Here is a 15777-nt window from a genome sequence, read left to right on the forward strand (position 1 = left end):
GCCTCATGACTAACGAGACATGGTGTGATGAAGGAAACATACAGGAACTCAAATCCTTCTGTTCACCTGATTTAGAATTCCTCACAATCAAATGTAGACCGCATTATCTTCCAAGAGAATTCTCTTCGATTATAATCACAGCCGTATATATCCCCCCCCCCCAAGCAGACACATCGATGGCTCTGAACGAACTTTATTTAACTCTTTGCAAACTGGAAACCATTTATCCGGAGGCTGCATTCATTGTAGCTGGGGATTTTAACAAAGCTAATCTGAAAACAAGACTCCCTAAAATTTATCAGCATATCGATTGCGCAACCAGGGGTGGTAGAACCTTGGCTCATTGTTACTCTTACTTCCGCGACGCATATAAGGCCCTGCCCCGCCCCCCCTTTCGGGAAAGCTGACCACGACTCCATTTTGCTGATCCCTGCCTACAGGCAGAAGCTAAAACAAGAGGCCCCCACGCTGAGGTCTGTCCAACGCTGGTCAGACCAAGCTGACTCTACACTCCAAGACTGCTTCCATCACGTGGACTGGGATATGTTTCGTATTGCGTCAGATGGAATTATTGACGAATACGCTGATTCAGTGTGACAGTTCATTATAATGTGCGTTGAAGATGTCGTTCCCATAGCAATGATAAAAACATTCCCAAACCAGAAACCGTGGATTGATGGCAGCATTCGCGTGAAACTGAAAGCGCGAACCACTGCTTTTAATCAGGGCAAGGTGACTGGTAACATGTCCGAATATAAACAATGCAGCTATTCCCTCCGCAAGGCTATTAAACAAGCTAAGCGTCAGTACAGAGACAAAGTGGAATCTCAATTCAATGGCTCAGACACAAGAGGCATGTGGCAGGGTCTACAGTCAATCACGGACTACAAGAAGAAATCCAGCCCAGTCACGGACCAGGATGTCTTGCTCCCAGGCAGACTAAATTACTTTTTTGCCCGCTTTGAGGACAATACAGTACCACTGACACGGCCTGCAACGAAAACATGCGGTCTCTCCTTCTCTGCAGCCGAGGTGAGTAAGACAATTAAACGTGTTAACCCTCGCAAGGCTGCAGGCCCAGACGGCATCCCCAGCCGCGCCCTCAGAGCATGCGCAGACCAGCTGGCCGGTGTGTTTACGGACATATTCAATCAATCCCTATACCAGTCTGCTGTTCCCACATGCTTCAAGAGGGCCACCATTGTTCCTGTTCCCAAGAAAGCTAAGGTAACTGAGCTAAACGACTACCGCCCCGTAGCACTCACTTCCGTCATCATGAAGTGCTTTGAGAGACTAGTCAAGGACCATATCACCTCCACCCTACCTGACACCCTAGACCCACTCCAATTTGCTTACCGCCCACGGGCCGCCCCCACCCCCAGGTGGTGAGGGTAGGCAACAACATCTCCTCCCCGCTGATCCTCAACACGGGGGCCCCACAAGGGTGCGTTCTGAGCCCTCTCCTGTACTCCCTGTTCACCCACGACTGCGTGGCCACGCACGCCTCCAACTCAATCATCAAGTTTGCGGACGACACAACAGTGGTAGGCTTGATTACCAACAACGACGAGACGGCCTACAGGGAGGAGGTGAGGGCCCTCGGAGTGTGGTGTCAGGAAAATAACCTTACACTCAACGTCAACAAAACTAAGGAGATGATTGTGGACTTCAGGAAACAGCAGAGGGAACACCCCCCTATCCACATCGATGGAACAGTAGTGGAGAGGGTAGCTAGTTTTAAATTCCTCGGCATACACATCACAGACAAACTGAATTGGTCCACTCACACTGACAGCGTCGTGAAGAAGGCGCAGCAGCGCCTCTTCAACCTCAGGAGGCTGAAGAAATTCGGCTTGTCACCAAAAGCACTCACAAACTTCTACAGATGCACAATCGAGAGCATCCTGGCGGGCTGTATCACCGCCTGGTACGGCAACTGCTCCGCCCTCAACCGTAAGGCTCTCCAGAGGGTAGTGAGGACTGCACAACGCATCACCGGGGGCAAACTACCTGCCCTCCAGGACACCTACACCACCCGATGTTACAGGAAGGCCATAAAGATCATCAAGGACATCAACCACCCGAACCACTGCCTGTTCACCCCGCTATCATCCAGAAGGCGAGGTCAGTACAGGTGCATCAAAGCTGGGACCGAGAGACTGAAAAACAGCTTCTATCTCAAGGCCATCAGACTGTTAAACAGCCACCACTAACATTGAGTGGCTGCTGCCAACACACTGTCATTGACACTGACCCAACTCCAGCCACTTTAATAATGGGAATTGATGGGAAATGATGTAAATATATCACTAGCCACTTTAAACAATGCTACCTTATATAATGTTACTTACCCTACATTATTCATCTCATATGCATATGTATATACTGTACTCTACATCATCGACTGCATCCTTATGTAATACATGTATCACTAGCCACTTTAACTATGCCACTTTGTTTACTTTGTCTACACACTCATCTCATATGTATATACTGTACTCGATACCATCTACTGTATGCTGCTCTGTACCATCACTCATTCATATATCCTTATGTACATATTCCTTATCCCCTTACACTGTGTATAAGACAGTAGTTTTGGAATTGTTAGTTAGATTACTTGTTGGTTATCACTGCATTGTCGGAACTAGAAGCACAAGCATTTCGCTACACTCGCATTAACATCTGCTAACCATGTGTATGTGACAAATACCATTTGATTTGATTTGATTTGAAACTGTAACGGCGTTCTTCGTTTGTCAAAAGAGAGTCGGACCGAAATGCAGCGTGGTGGTTACTCATGTCTTTAATGAAGGAAGAGCGATACATGAAATAACTATACAAATGCAAAACAACAAAACGGAACGAACGTGAACCTAATTACAGCCTATCTGGTGAAACTACACAGAGAAAGGAACAATCACCCACGAAATACACAATGAAACCCAGGCTACCTAAATACGGTTCCCCATCAGAGACAACAAGAATCACCTGACTCTGATTGAGAACTGCCTCAGGCAGCCAAGCCTATACTAGACACACCCCTAATCAACCACAATCCTAATGCCTACAAAAACCCCAATAAGACAATACAATAACCCCATGTCACACCCTGGCCTGAACAAATAATTAAAGAAAACACAACATACTAAGACCAAGGCATGACAGAACCCCCCCCCCTAAGGTGCGGACTCCCGGACGCACCTCAAAACCATAGGGAGGGTCCGGGTGGACGTCTGTCCATGGTGGCGGTTCCGGCTCGGGACGTGGACCCCACTCCATTAAAGTCATAGTTCCTCCCCTTCGCGTCCTGGGATAATCCACCCTCGCCGCCGACCATGGCCTAATAGTCCTCACCCAGAACCCCACTGAACTGAGGAGCAGCTCGTGACTGAGGGACAGCTCGGGACTGAGGGACAGCTCGGGACTGAGGGGCAGCTCGGGACTGAGGGGCAGCTCGCGACTGAGGGGCAGCCCGGGACTGAGGGGCAGCCCGGAACTGAGGGAAAGCCCAGTACTGAGAGGAAGCCCAGTACTGAGAGGAAGCCCAGTACTGAGATGAAGCTCAGGCAGGTAGTAGGCTCCGGTAGATCCTGGCTGGCTGGCGGATCTGGAAGATTCTGGTTGACTAGCAGATCTGGAAGAGACTGGTTGACTGGCAAATCTGGAAGAGACTGGTTGACTGGCAGATCTGGAAGAGACTGGTTGACTGGCAGATCTGGAAGAGACTGGTTGACTGGCAGATCTGGAAGAATCTGGTTGACTGGCAGATCTAGAAGATCATGGCTGACTGGCGGATCGAGCTGCTCTATGCAGACTGACAGCTCCTTGCAGACTGACAGCTCTGGCTGCTCCATGCAGGCTGACAGCACCCTGCAGACTGGCAGCTCCTTGCAGACTGACAGCTCCTTGCAGACTGACAGCTCCTTGCAGACTGACAGCTCTGGCTGCGTCATGCAGACTGACAGCTCTGACTGCTCCATACAGGCTGACAGCACCCTGCAGACTGGCAGCTCCTTGCAGACAGACAGCTCCTTGCAGACTGACAGCTCCTTGCAGACTGGCAGCTCTTTGCAGACTGACATCTCTGGCTGCGTCATGCAGACTGACAGCTCTGACTGTTCCATGCAGGCTGACAGCACCCTGCAGACTGGCAGCTCCTTGCAGACTGACAGCTCCTTGCAGACTGACAGCTCCTTGCAGACTGGCAGCTTCTGGTTGCTTCATGCAGACTGACAGCACCTTGCAGACTGACAGCTCCCTGCAGACTGGCAGCTCAGGCTGCTCCGAACAGGCAGGAGGCTCCGGCAGCGCTGTAGAGGAGGAAGGCTCTGATAGCGCTGAACAGGCGGGAGACTCTGACAGCGCAGGAGGGAAGGAAGGCTCTGATAGCGCTGAACAGACAGGAGACTCCAGTAGCGCAGGAGAGGAGAAAGGCTCCGACAGCGCTGGAGAGGCGGGAGACTCCGACAGCACAGGAGAGGCGAGGCGCACTGTAGGCCTAATGCGTGGTGCTGGCACTGGTGATACTGGAGCGAGGACACGCACAGGAAGCCTGGTGCGGGGAGCTGCTACCGGAGGACCGGTGTGTGGAGGTGGCTCTGGTTAGACCGGACCGTACAGGCGCACTGGAGCTCTTGAGCACCGAGCCTGCCCAAGCTTACCTGGCTCGATGCCCACTCTAGCCCGGCCAATACGAAGGACTGGTATGAACCGCACCGGGCTATGCACCCGCACTGGAAACACATATGCTCCATAGCATAACACGGTGTCTGCCTGGTCTCTCTAGCCCACCGGTAAGCACAGGGAGTTTGCGCAGGTCTCCTACCTGGCATAGCCATACTCTCTTTAAGCCCCCCACCAATAATTTTTTTGGGCTGCTTTTCGGGCTTCCACCCGCGTCGCCGTGCTGCCTCCTCATACCAGCGCCTCTCTGCTTTAGCCGCCTCTATTTCTTCCATGGGACAGCGATATTCTCCAAGCTGAGCCCAGTGTCCTTTTCCGTCTAATATCATCTCCCAAGTCCAGAAGTCCTTATATCGCTGCTCTTCACAATTAACAGGGAGAGTAGGCTCAGGTCTGACTCCTGACTCTGCTACTCTCTCCCTGAGCCCTCCTCCAATAAATATTTGGGGGTGACTTTCGGGTTTAGCTCTGCACCGCCGTGTCTTTCTTTTCGACTCCATTCGCCTATAGCCCTCTTCGCACTGCTCCAGCGAATCCCAGGCGGGCTCCGGCATTCTCTCTGGGTCGGCCGCCCACCTGTCTATTTCTTCCCACGTCGTATACTCCATGCCTTTGCTGTCCATAATGTCCTCCCTTCGCTGCTGCCTGATAACACGCTGCTCGGTCCGAGTGTGGTGGGTGATTCTGTAACGGCGTTCTTCGTTTGTCAAAAGAGAGTCGGACCGAAATGCAGCATGGTGGTTACTCATGTCTTTAATGAAGGAAGAGCGATACATGAAATAACTATACAAATGCAAAACAACAAAACGGAACGTGAACGGAACACAGAGACAGGAACAATCACCCACGAAATACACAATGAAACCCAGGCTACCTAAATACGGTTCCCCATCAGAGACAACAAGAATCACCTGACTCTGATTGAGAACCGCCTCAGGCAGCCAATCCTATACTAGACACACCCCTAATCAACCACAATCCCAATGCCTACAAAAACCCCAATAAGACAATACAATAACCCCATGTCACACCCTGGCCTGAACAAATAATTAAAGAAAACACAAAATACTAAGACCAAGGCGTGACTGAAACAGAGAGAGAGAGAGAGAAACAGAGAGAGAGAGAGATAAACAGAGAGAGAGAGAGAAACAGAGAGAGAGAGAGAGAGAGAGAGAGAGAGAGAGAGAGAGAGAGAGAGAGAGAGAGAGAGAGAGAGAGAGAAACAGAGAGAGGGAGAGAGAAAGAGAGAGAGAGAAAGAGAAACATCAAGAAGAAGCTTGAAGACATGGGAGAAGTCATCTGGAATATATATATATGCTTATCCCTCTCCTCTCCCAAGGGACTGCTAAAATTAAACACACACACAGACACAAAACACTTGAAATACGCGAGCGCTCAGCCACCCAGCCCCAGGTCTGAGAATTAGCATACTATTCAATAGTGAAGTGGGAGACATAGAGTACCAGTCAAAAGTTTGGACACACCTACTCATTCAAGGGTTTTTCTTTATTTTTAATATTTTCTACATTGAAGAATAACAGTGAAGAAATCAAAAACAATTCAATAACACAAATGGAATCATGTAGTAACCAAAAAAAAGTGTTGAAAAAATCCAAATAGATTTTAGATTCTTCAAAGTAGCCACCCTTTGCCTTGATGACAGCTTTGCACACTCTTGAAATTCTTTCAACCAGTTTCACCTGGAATGTGGAATGCTTTTCCAACAGTCTTGAAGGAGGTCCCACATAAGCTGAGCATTTGTTGGCTGATTTTCCTTCACTCTGCGGTACAACTCATCCCAAACCATCTCAATTGGGTCGTGGTCGGGTGATTGTGGAGGCCAGGTCATCTGATGCAGCACTCCATCACTCTCCTTGGTTAAATAGCCCTTACACAGCCTGGAGGTATGTTGGGTCATTGTCCTGTTGAAAAAGAAATCATAGTCCCACTAAGTGCAAACCAGATGAGATGGTGTATCGCTGTGGTAGCCATACTGGTTAAGTGTGCCTTGAATTCTAAATAAATCACTGACAGTGTCACCAGCAAAGCACCATCACACCTCCTCCTCCATGCTTCACGGTGGGAACCACACACGCGGACATCATCCATTCACCTACTCTGCGTCTCTCAAAGACACACCAGTTAGAACCAAAAATCTCAATTTTAGACCGATTTCCACCGGTCTAATGTCCATTGCTCGTGTTTCTTGGCCCAAGCAAGTCTCTTCTTCTTCTTAGTGTCTTTTTAGTAATGGTTTCTTTTCAACAATTTAACCATGAAGGCCTGATTCACACAGTCTCTTCTGAACAGTTGATGTTGAGATGTATCTGTTACTTGAACTCTGTGAAGCATTTATTTGGGCTGCAACTTATCCTCTGCAGCAGAGAACTCTGGGTCTTCCATTCCTGTGGCGGTCCTCATGAGAGCCAGATTAATCATAGCTCTTGATGGTTTTTGTGACTAGACTTTCAAAGTTCATGAAATTTCAAAGTTCATGAAATTTTCCGAATTGACTGACCTTCATGTGTTAAAGTATTGATGGACTGTCATTTCTCTTTGCTTACTGGAGCTGTTCTTGCCGTAATATGGACTTGGTCTTTTACCAAATAGGGCTATCGTCTGTATACCACCCCCACTTTGTCACAACACAACTGATTGGCTCAGTTGACTACCTCATGAAGCTGGTTGAGAGAATGCCATGAATGTGCAAAGCTGTCATCAAGGCAAAGGGTGGCTACTTTGAAGAATCTAAAATATAAAGTATATTTTGATCTGTTTAAACCTTTTTTGGTTACGACATGATTCCATATGTGTTATTACATAGTTGTTATGTCTTCACTATTATTCTACAATGTAGAAAATAGCAAATATAAATAAAATAACTTTTTGACTGGAAATGTACTTCATGGACCACCATACAGTAAACACACACACACACACACACCTCCATACAGTACCTCTTAAACAGACACACACACACCTCACCTCCACACAGTACCTCTTAAACACACACACACACACACACACACACACACACACACACACACACACACACACACACACACACACACACACACACACACACACACACACACACACACACACACACACACACACACACACACACACACACACACACACACACACACACACACACCTCACCTCCATACAGTACCTCTTAAACACACACACACACACCTCACCTCCACACAGTACCTCTTAAACACACACACACACACACACACACACACACACACACACACACACACACACACACACACACACACACACACACACACACACACACACACACACACACACACACACACACACACACACACACACACACACACACACACACACACACACACACACACACACACACACACACACACACACACACACACACACACACACACACACACACACACACACACACACACACACACCTCACCTCACCTCCATACAGTACCTCTTAAACACACACACACACACGCACGCACGCACGCACGCACGCACGCACGCACGCACACACACACACACGCACACACACACACACACACACACACACACACACACACACACACACACACACACACACACACACACACACACACACACACACACACACACACACACACACATTACCTCTCAGTAAAGGCTTTTTAACACCTGACTCCTCTCCGCTGTTCCGACATCACACTAATCACACAACCTATCACCATTAAGGGATCCGGGTCAAAGGTCAGAGTGTTGTGGTGTTATGAGAGTGACATCTCAGCATGGAGCTAAATGCCACCATGTCTCAGGTCTCCAGTCTGACCTCTGTCTGCTGCACTGTGTCTGAATGGATGGAGGTTAAATTAATCAAGGAGGATTCATTTCACAATAATTCTGCCTGGTGTAAAGAGGTAAAAATGAATTGATAGTGTGTTATTAGAGCAGGGCTCTCCAACAGGTAGATTGTGAGCTACCAGTAGCTTGCAGTCCAGGGGTCTCCAACAGGTAGATTGTGAGCTACCAGTAGCTTGCAGTCCAGGGGTCTCCAACAGGTAGATTGTGAGCTACCAGTAGCTTGCAGTCCAGGGGTCTCCAACAGGTAGATTGTGAGCTACCAGTAGCTTGCAGTCCAGGGGTCTCCAACAGGTAGATTGTGAGCTACCAGTAGCTTGCAGTCCAGGGGTCTCCAACAGGTAGATTGTGAGCTACCAGTAGCTTGCAGTCCAGGGGTCTCCAACAGGTAGATTGTGAGCTACCAGTAGCTTGCAGTCCAGGGGTCTCCAACAGGTAGATTGTGAGCTACCAGTAGCTTGCAGTCCAGGGGTCTCCAACAGGTAGATTGTGAGCTACCAGTAGCTTGCAGTCCAGGGGTCTCCAACAGGTAGATTGTGAGCTACCAGTATCTTGCAGTCCAGGGGTCTCCAACAGGTAGATTGTGAGCTACCAGTAGCTTGCAGTCCAGGGGTCTCCAACAGGTAGATTGTGAGCTACCAGTAGCTTGCAGTCCAGGGTTCTCCAACAGGTAGATTGCGAGCTACCAGTAGCTTGCAGTCCAGGGGTCTCCAACAGGTAGATTGCGAGCTACCAGTAGCTTGCAGTCCAGGGGTCTCCAACAGGTAGATTGTGAGCTACCAGTAGCTTGCAGTCCAGGGGTCTCCAACAGGTAGATTGTGAGATACCAGTAGCTTGCAGTCCAGGGGTCTCCAAAAGGTAGATTGTGAGCTACCAGTAGCTTGCAGTCCACCTATAAGTAACTTGCTAATCAATAATGAAAGAACATGCATTTATTTCATGTTTTCCATCGCAAACTGTCATTAACATAAAGCTCCCGGCTACGGTCCAATCAAAGCCACATTGCCATTATCCCAACCCTGGTTAGCCAATAAAAACGTAACACACAATCTGCCAGTACATTTTCAGCAATGTTGCTCCTGTCTGTCTGTTCAGTACACACATTTGTCCATCCCTCCGTAACCATCTTGTGGGTAGAAAGTAAGTCTTAAATGTTAACTGCAAAATACAGTAGGCTTACCTGACAAATATTTCATGATTATTTGTATAAATTGTGTGACTATTGTTATGCAAACTCTGACATGACATTTGAGGCAGTAGTAGGCCTAACAGCAGAAACATCTCTAGACTGACACGTTAATGCTTAATGAGCAATTAAAGGGGAATTGCACTCCTATCAACATGTGTTAGTTATTTTCTGATGTGATTTAATGACATGGACTCAGAACATACATTTTCGTTGTTTCTCTTTGAATCGTAGAATTATAAACTGTAATTTAAAAAATCTAAAACCAGGAAAAAATAAACAGGGAAAAGAGAATTCCCAGAAAATACTAAAGATAATTTTATCAACCATTATTTGACCAGGTATATTGACAGAAAGAACACATATTTTACACCAAGGACCCGGGAAAGAGTTGCAGGGAAGAGGTGAAGAATGTGCCTATTTGAAAGCTCCTCAAAAATGATTAGGAGCTTGCTACTTTAAAAAAAAATAGTGCTCATGCTTGTAAAGATTGGAGACCCCTGTTTTAGAGAATAGTGCTATAATAGTGTTTATACATGGTGTATCTGTATCTGTATCTGGATTCATGACAAAGTATAGGGGAAGATCCCCGTTATAGCTCGATTGAAATTGAAAGACAATGTTGTGTTTACAGAACTGCGTTCGCGGAAAACTGCATCATTGGTCGACTCCATCAGAAATTACCTTTACATTTCAAAGTGTATCTTCCACTATACTTCCGCGATAAGGATGGAATCCTTGTGTGGGTACGTTTGAGAATTGTGTGTGTGTGTGTATGTATGTGTGTGTGTGTGTTTGGGTGTGTGTGTGTGTGGGCGTGTAGCTCTGGAGACATTAGTATTCTCAGCGTCACTTTCAGTTAACCACCTCTATGTGTCCCACTTTAATTAAGCACAAGACTTTGGAAAAATACAACCATGGAGAGAGGAGGAGAGTGTGTGTGTGTGTGTGTGTGTGTGTGTGTGTGTGTGTGTGTGTGTGTGTGTGTGTGTGTGTGTGTGTGTGTGTGTGTGTGTGTGTGTGTGTGTGTGTGTGTGTGTGTGTGTGTGTGTGTGTGTGTGTGTGTGTGTGCATCCACTTCTTATTTGCTAATTCAGTTTCCTGCCCAAGGACACTCATCTGGAGGAAACACACACACCAGGATGTGGACATAAAGCTAGGGTTAGGGTTGAACCAGGATGTGGACATAAAGCTAGGGTTAGGGTTGAACCAGGATGTGGACATAAAGCTAGGGTTAGGGTTGAACCAGGATGTGGACATAAAGCTAGGGTTAGGGTTGAACCAGGATGTGGACATAAAGCTAGGGTTAGGGTTGAACCAGGATGAACATAAAGCTAGGGTTGAACCAGGATGTGGACATAAAGCTAGGGTTAGGGTTGAACCAGGATGTAGACATAAAGCTAGGGTTAGGGTTGAACTAGGATGTAGACATAAAGCTAGGGTTAGGGTTAGGGTTGAACCAGGATGTGGACATAAAGCTAGAGTTAGGGTTAGGGTTGAACTAGGATGTGGACATAAAGCTAGGGTTAGGGTTGAATCAGGATGTGGACATAAAGCTAGGGTTAGGGTTGAACCAGGATGTGGACATAAAGCTAGGGTTAGGGTTGAACCAGGATGTGGACATAAAGCTAGGGTTAGGTTGAACCAGGATGTGGACATAAAGCTAGGGTTAGTGTTGAACCAGGATGTGGACATAAAGCTCGGGTTAGGTTGAACCAGGATGTGGACATAAAACTAGGGTTAGGGTTGAACCAGGATGTGGACATAAAGTTCGGGTTAGGTTGAACCAGGATGTAGACATAAAACTAGGGTTAGTGTTGAACCAGGATGTGGACATAAAGCTAGGGTTAGGGTTGAACCAGGATGTGGACATAAAGCTAGGGTTAGGATTGAACCAGGATGTGGACATAAAGCTAGGGTTAGGGTTGAACCAGGATGTGGACATAAAGCTAGGGTTAGGGTTGAACCAGGATGTGGACATAAAGCTAGGGTTAGGGTTGAACCAGGATGTGGACATAAAGCTAGGGTTAGGTTGAACCAGGATGTGGACATAAAACTAGGGTTAGGTTGAACCAGGATGTGGACATAAAACTAGGGTTAGGTTGAACCAGGATGTGGACATAAAGCTAGGGTTAGGGTTAGGGTTGAACCAGGATGTGGACATAAAGCTAGGGTTAGGGTTGAACCAGGATGTGGACATAAAGCTAGGGTTAGGGTTGAACCAGGATGTGGACATAAAGCTAGGGTTAGGTTGAACCAGGCTGTGGACATAAAACTAGGGTTAGTGTTGAACCAGGATGTGGACATAAAGCTCGGGTTAGGTTGAACCAGGATGTGGACATAAAGCTAGGGTTAGGGTTGAACCAGGATGTGGACATAAAACTAGGGTTAGTGTTGAACCAGGATGTGGACATAAAGCTCGGGTTAGGTTGAACCAGGATGTGGACATAAAGCTAGGGTTAGGGTTGAACCAGGATGTGGACATAAAGCTAAGGTTGAACCAGGATGTGGACATAAAGCTAGGGTTAGGGTTGAACCAGGATGTGGACATAAAGCTAGGGTTAGGTTGAACCAGGATGTGGACATAAAGCTAGGGTTAGGGTTGAACCAGGATGTGGACATAAAGCTAGGGTTAGGTTGAACCAGGATGTGGACATAAAGCTCGGGATAGGTTGAACCAGGATGTGGACATAAAGCTAGGGTTAGGGTTGAACCAGGATGTGGACATAAAGCTAGGATTAGGGTTGAACCAGGATGTGGACATAAAGCTTGGGTTAGGTTGAACCAGGATGTGGACATAAAGCTAGGGTTAGGGTTGAACCAGGATGTGGACATAAAGCTAGGGTTAGGTTGAACCAGGATGTGGACATAAAGCTAGGGTTCGGGTTGAACCAGGATGTGGACATAAAGCTAGGGTTAGGTTGAACCAGGATGTGGACATAAAGCTAGGGTTAGGGTTGAATCAGGATGTGGACATAAAGCTAGGGTTAGGGTTGAACCAGGATGTGGACATAAAGCTAGGGTTAGGGTTGAACCAGGATGTGGACATAAAGTTAGGGTTAGGGTTGAATCAGGATGTGGACATAAAGCTAGGGTTAGGGTTGAACCAGGATGTGGACATAAAGCTAGGTTAGGGTTGAACCAGGATGTGGACATAAAGCTAGGGTTAGTGTTGAACCAGGATGTGGACATAAAGCTAGGGTTAGGTTGAACCAGGATGTGGACATAAAACTAGGGTTAGGGTTGAACCAGGATGTGGACATAAAGCTCGGGTTATGTTGAACCAGGATGTAGACATAAAACTAGGGTTAGGGTTGAACCAGGATGTGGACATAAAGCTCGGGTTAGGTTGAACCAGGATGTGGACATAAAACTAGGGTTAGGTTGAACCAGGATGTGGACATAAAGCTAGGGTTAGGGTTAGGGTTGAACCAGGATGTGGACATAAAGCTAGGGTTAGTGTTGAACCAGGCTGTGGACATAAAGCTTGGGTTAGGTTGAACCAGGATGTGGACATAAAGCTAGGGTTAGTGTTGAACCAGGATGTGGACATAAAGCTCGGGTTAGGTTGAACCAGGATGTGGACATAAAGCTAGGGTTAGGGTTGAACCAGGATGTGGACATAAAGCTCGGGTTAGGTTGAACCAGGATGTGGACATAAAGCTCGGGTTAGGTTGAACCAGGATGTGGACATAAAGCTCGGGTTAGGTTGAACCAGGATGTGGACATAAAGCTAGGGTTAGGTTGATGCTCACATCGGCTGCGGATAGCGTGATCACACAGTTGTCTGGAACAGCTGGTGCTCTTATGCATGCTTCAGTGTTTCTTGCCTCAAAGTGAGCATAAAAGGCATTTACCCTATCTGGTAGGCTCGCGTCACTGGGCAGCTCGCGGCTGGGTTTCCCTATTTAGTCCGTAATAGATTGCAAGCCGCTAACACATCCAACGAGGGTCAGAGCCGATGTAGTAGGATTCAATCTTAATCCTGTATTGATGTTTTGCCTGACTGAGAGCATAGCGGGATTTCTTTTAGTGCCCCGCTCCTTGAAAGCGTCAGCTCTAGCCTTTAGCTCGGTGTGGATCTTGCCTGTAATCCATGGCTTCTGGTTGGGATATGTACGGTCACTGTGGAGATGACGTCGTCGATGCACTTGATGATGAACCTGGTGACTGAGGTGGTATAGTCCTCAATGCCATTGGATGAATCCCGGAACATATTCCAGTCTGTGTAGCAGAGCATCCGCGTCATCTGACCACTTCTGTATTACGCGAGTCACTGGTACTTCCTGCTTTAGTTTTTGCTTGTAAGCAGGAATCAGGAGGATATAATTATGGTCAGATTTGCCAAATGGAGGGTGAGGGAGAGCTTCGTATGCGTCTCTGTGTGTTGAGTAAAGGTGGTCCAGAATTTGTTTTCCCCTGGTTGCCAAAGTGACATGCTGGTAGAAATGAGGTAAAACGGATTTAAGTCCCCGGCCAATAGGAGCACCACTTCTGGATTAAGTGTATGGCCTTATACAGCTCGTTGAGTGCGGTCTTAGTGCCAGCATCTATGAAAAATATAGATGAAAACCCTCTTGGTAGATAGTGTGGTCTACAGTTTATCATAAGGTACTCTACCACATGCAAGCATTATCTCAAGACTTCCTTAATATTAGCCATCGCACACCAACTGTTATTGACAAATAGACACACTCCCCCACCCCTTGTGTTACCAGACGTAGCTGTTCTGTCATGCCGATGCACAGAAAACCCAGCCAACTCTATATTATCTGTGTCATTTTTCAGCCACAACTCTGTAAAACATACGATATTACAGTTTTTAATGTCCCGTTGGTAGGATAGTCTTGAACAGAGATCATCCAGTTTATTTTCCAGCGATTGCACGTTGGCCAATAGAACGGATGGTAGAAGTGTGTTACCCACTCACCCCGATCTAACCCAGATCTCCGTCCACTGTATTTTTTTCTTCACACGAAAGCCAGTGATTTTGGTTTGGTCTCAGAGAATCAGTATATCCTTCGTGTCGGACTCATTAAATAAAAAATCTTTGTCCAGTTCGAGGTGAGTAATCGCTGTTCTGATATCCAGAAGTACAATGTACAAAATGTACAAAGAAGTTCCAAACAATGTGAAACCCCCCACAAAATAGCACAGTTGGTTAGGAGCCTATAAAATGTCAGCCATCCCCTCCGGCGTCATTAAGTTGACATTTCAAGTCAAAGACACTGGAACTTGGTCTGCCTGGCTTGCTCTTTGACTGAAGGTGCAGGAGCCGGCCCGGCTAGTTTGACTCACGCGTCTCACGTGACTCACAGTGCAGGGAGAGCAGTGACACACTGGTCTGGAAAGGGGCCGTTTGTTAATGCAATATTCCCTCGGAAATTGTGTGATGTGTTTGATTGGTTCTCTCAAAAAAAAAGTGTTTCTTTCTCATGGGTTGAGACCTCTCGTTGTCTGGATTTGTAATTAAAGGGGACGGCACAGGGACTGTGTGTGGCTGTGCCTGTGGGTGTTTGAGTGAGAAAGACAGAGGAGAGCCATCAAGTAGAAGCATCGCCCCTCATTATCGACTCATTGTGGCAACACCATCAAAGAGGTCACTCCAGACTCGTAAAGTCAGGAGGACTTCAAGAGTTAAGTGCCATTTAACCACTGGTCGCAATACTTTGTAAGCATGAAAAAACAGATTAACTCAAATATTCTGTTCAAGATCAAAATGTTATTTATTTAATTCCATCCTGACTGCTGTCAACATATCCTCTGGGCAGATATACGGTATGATGGAACTTACATTGCCATGGTATTTATTGAGACATCTTTTAGAATCAGGGTTACCCTGGTGATCATTATGATCAAAAATGAGCTGCGTGTTGATTGGTTGGTGGGGCAAAACACAGCAATATGGAACAGTATTATAACGATCAATTAGAATATTGATAGTATTTCATTCAGTCTGTTTACGAGTTGCAGCAATGTAAAAATTGACTCTTTGGATTTTGCATCCTCAGAAATGGAAGGAAAACAAAACCAGTTATAATAATAATGTCTCT

The sequence above is a fragment of the Oncorhynchus gorbuscha genome, linkage group LG20, assembly GCF_021184085.1.
Source record: "Oncorhynchus gorbuscha isolate QuinsamMale2020 ecotype Even-year linkage group LG20, OgorEven_v1.0, whole genome shotgun sequence".
Taxonomy (NCBI): Eukaryota; Metazoa; Chordata; class Actinopteri; order Salmoniformes; family Salmonidae; genus Oncorhynchus; species Oncorhynchus gorbuscha.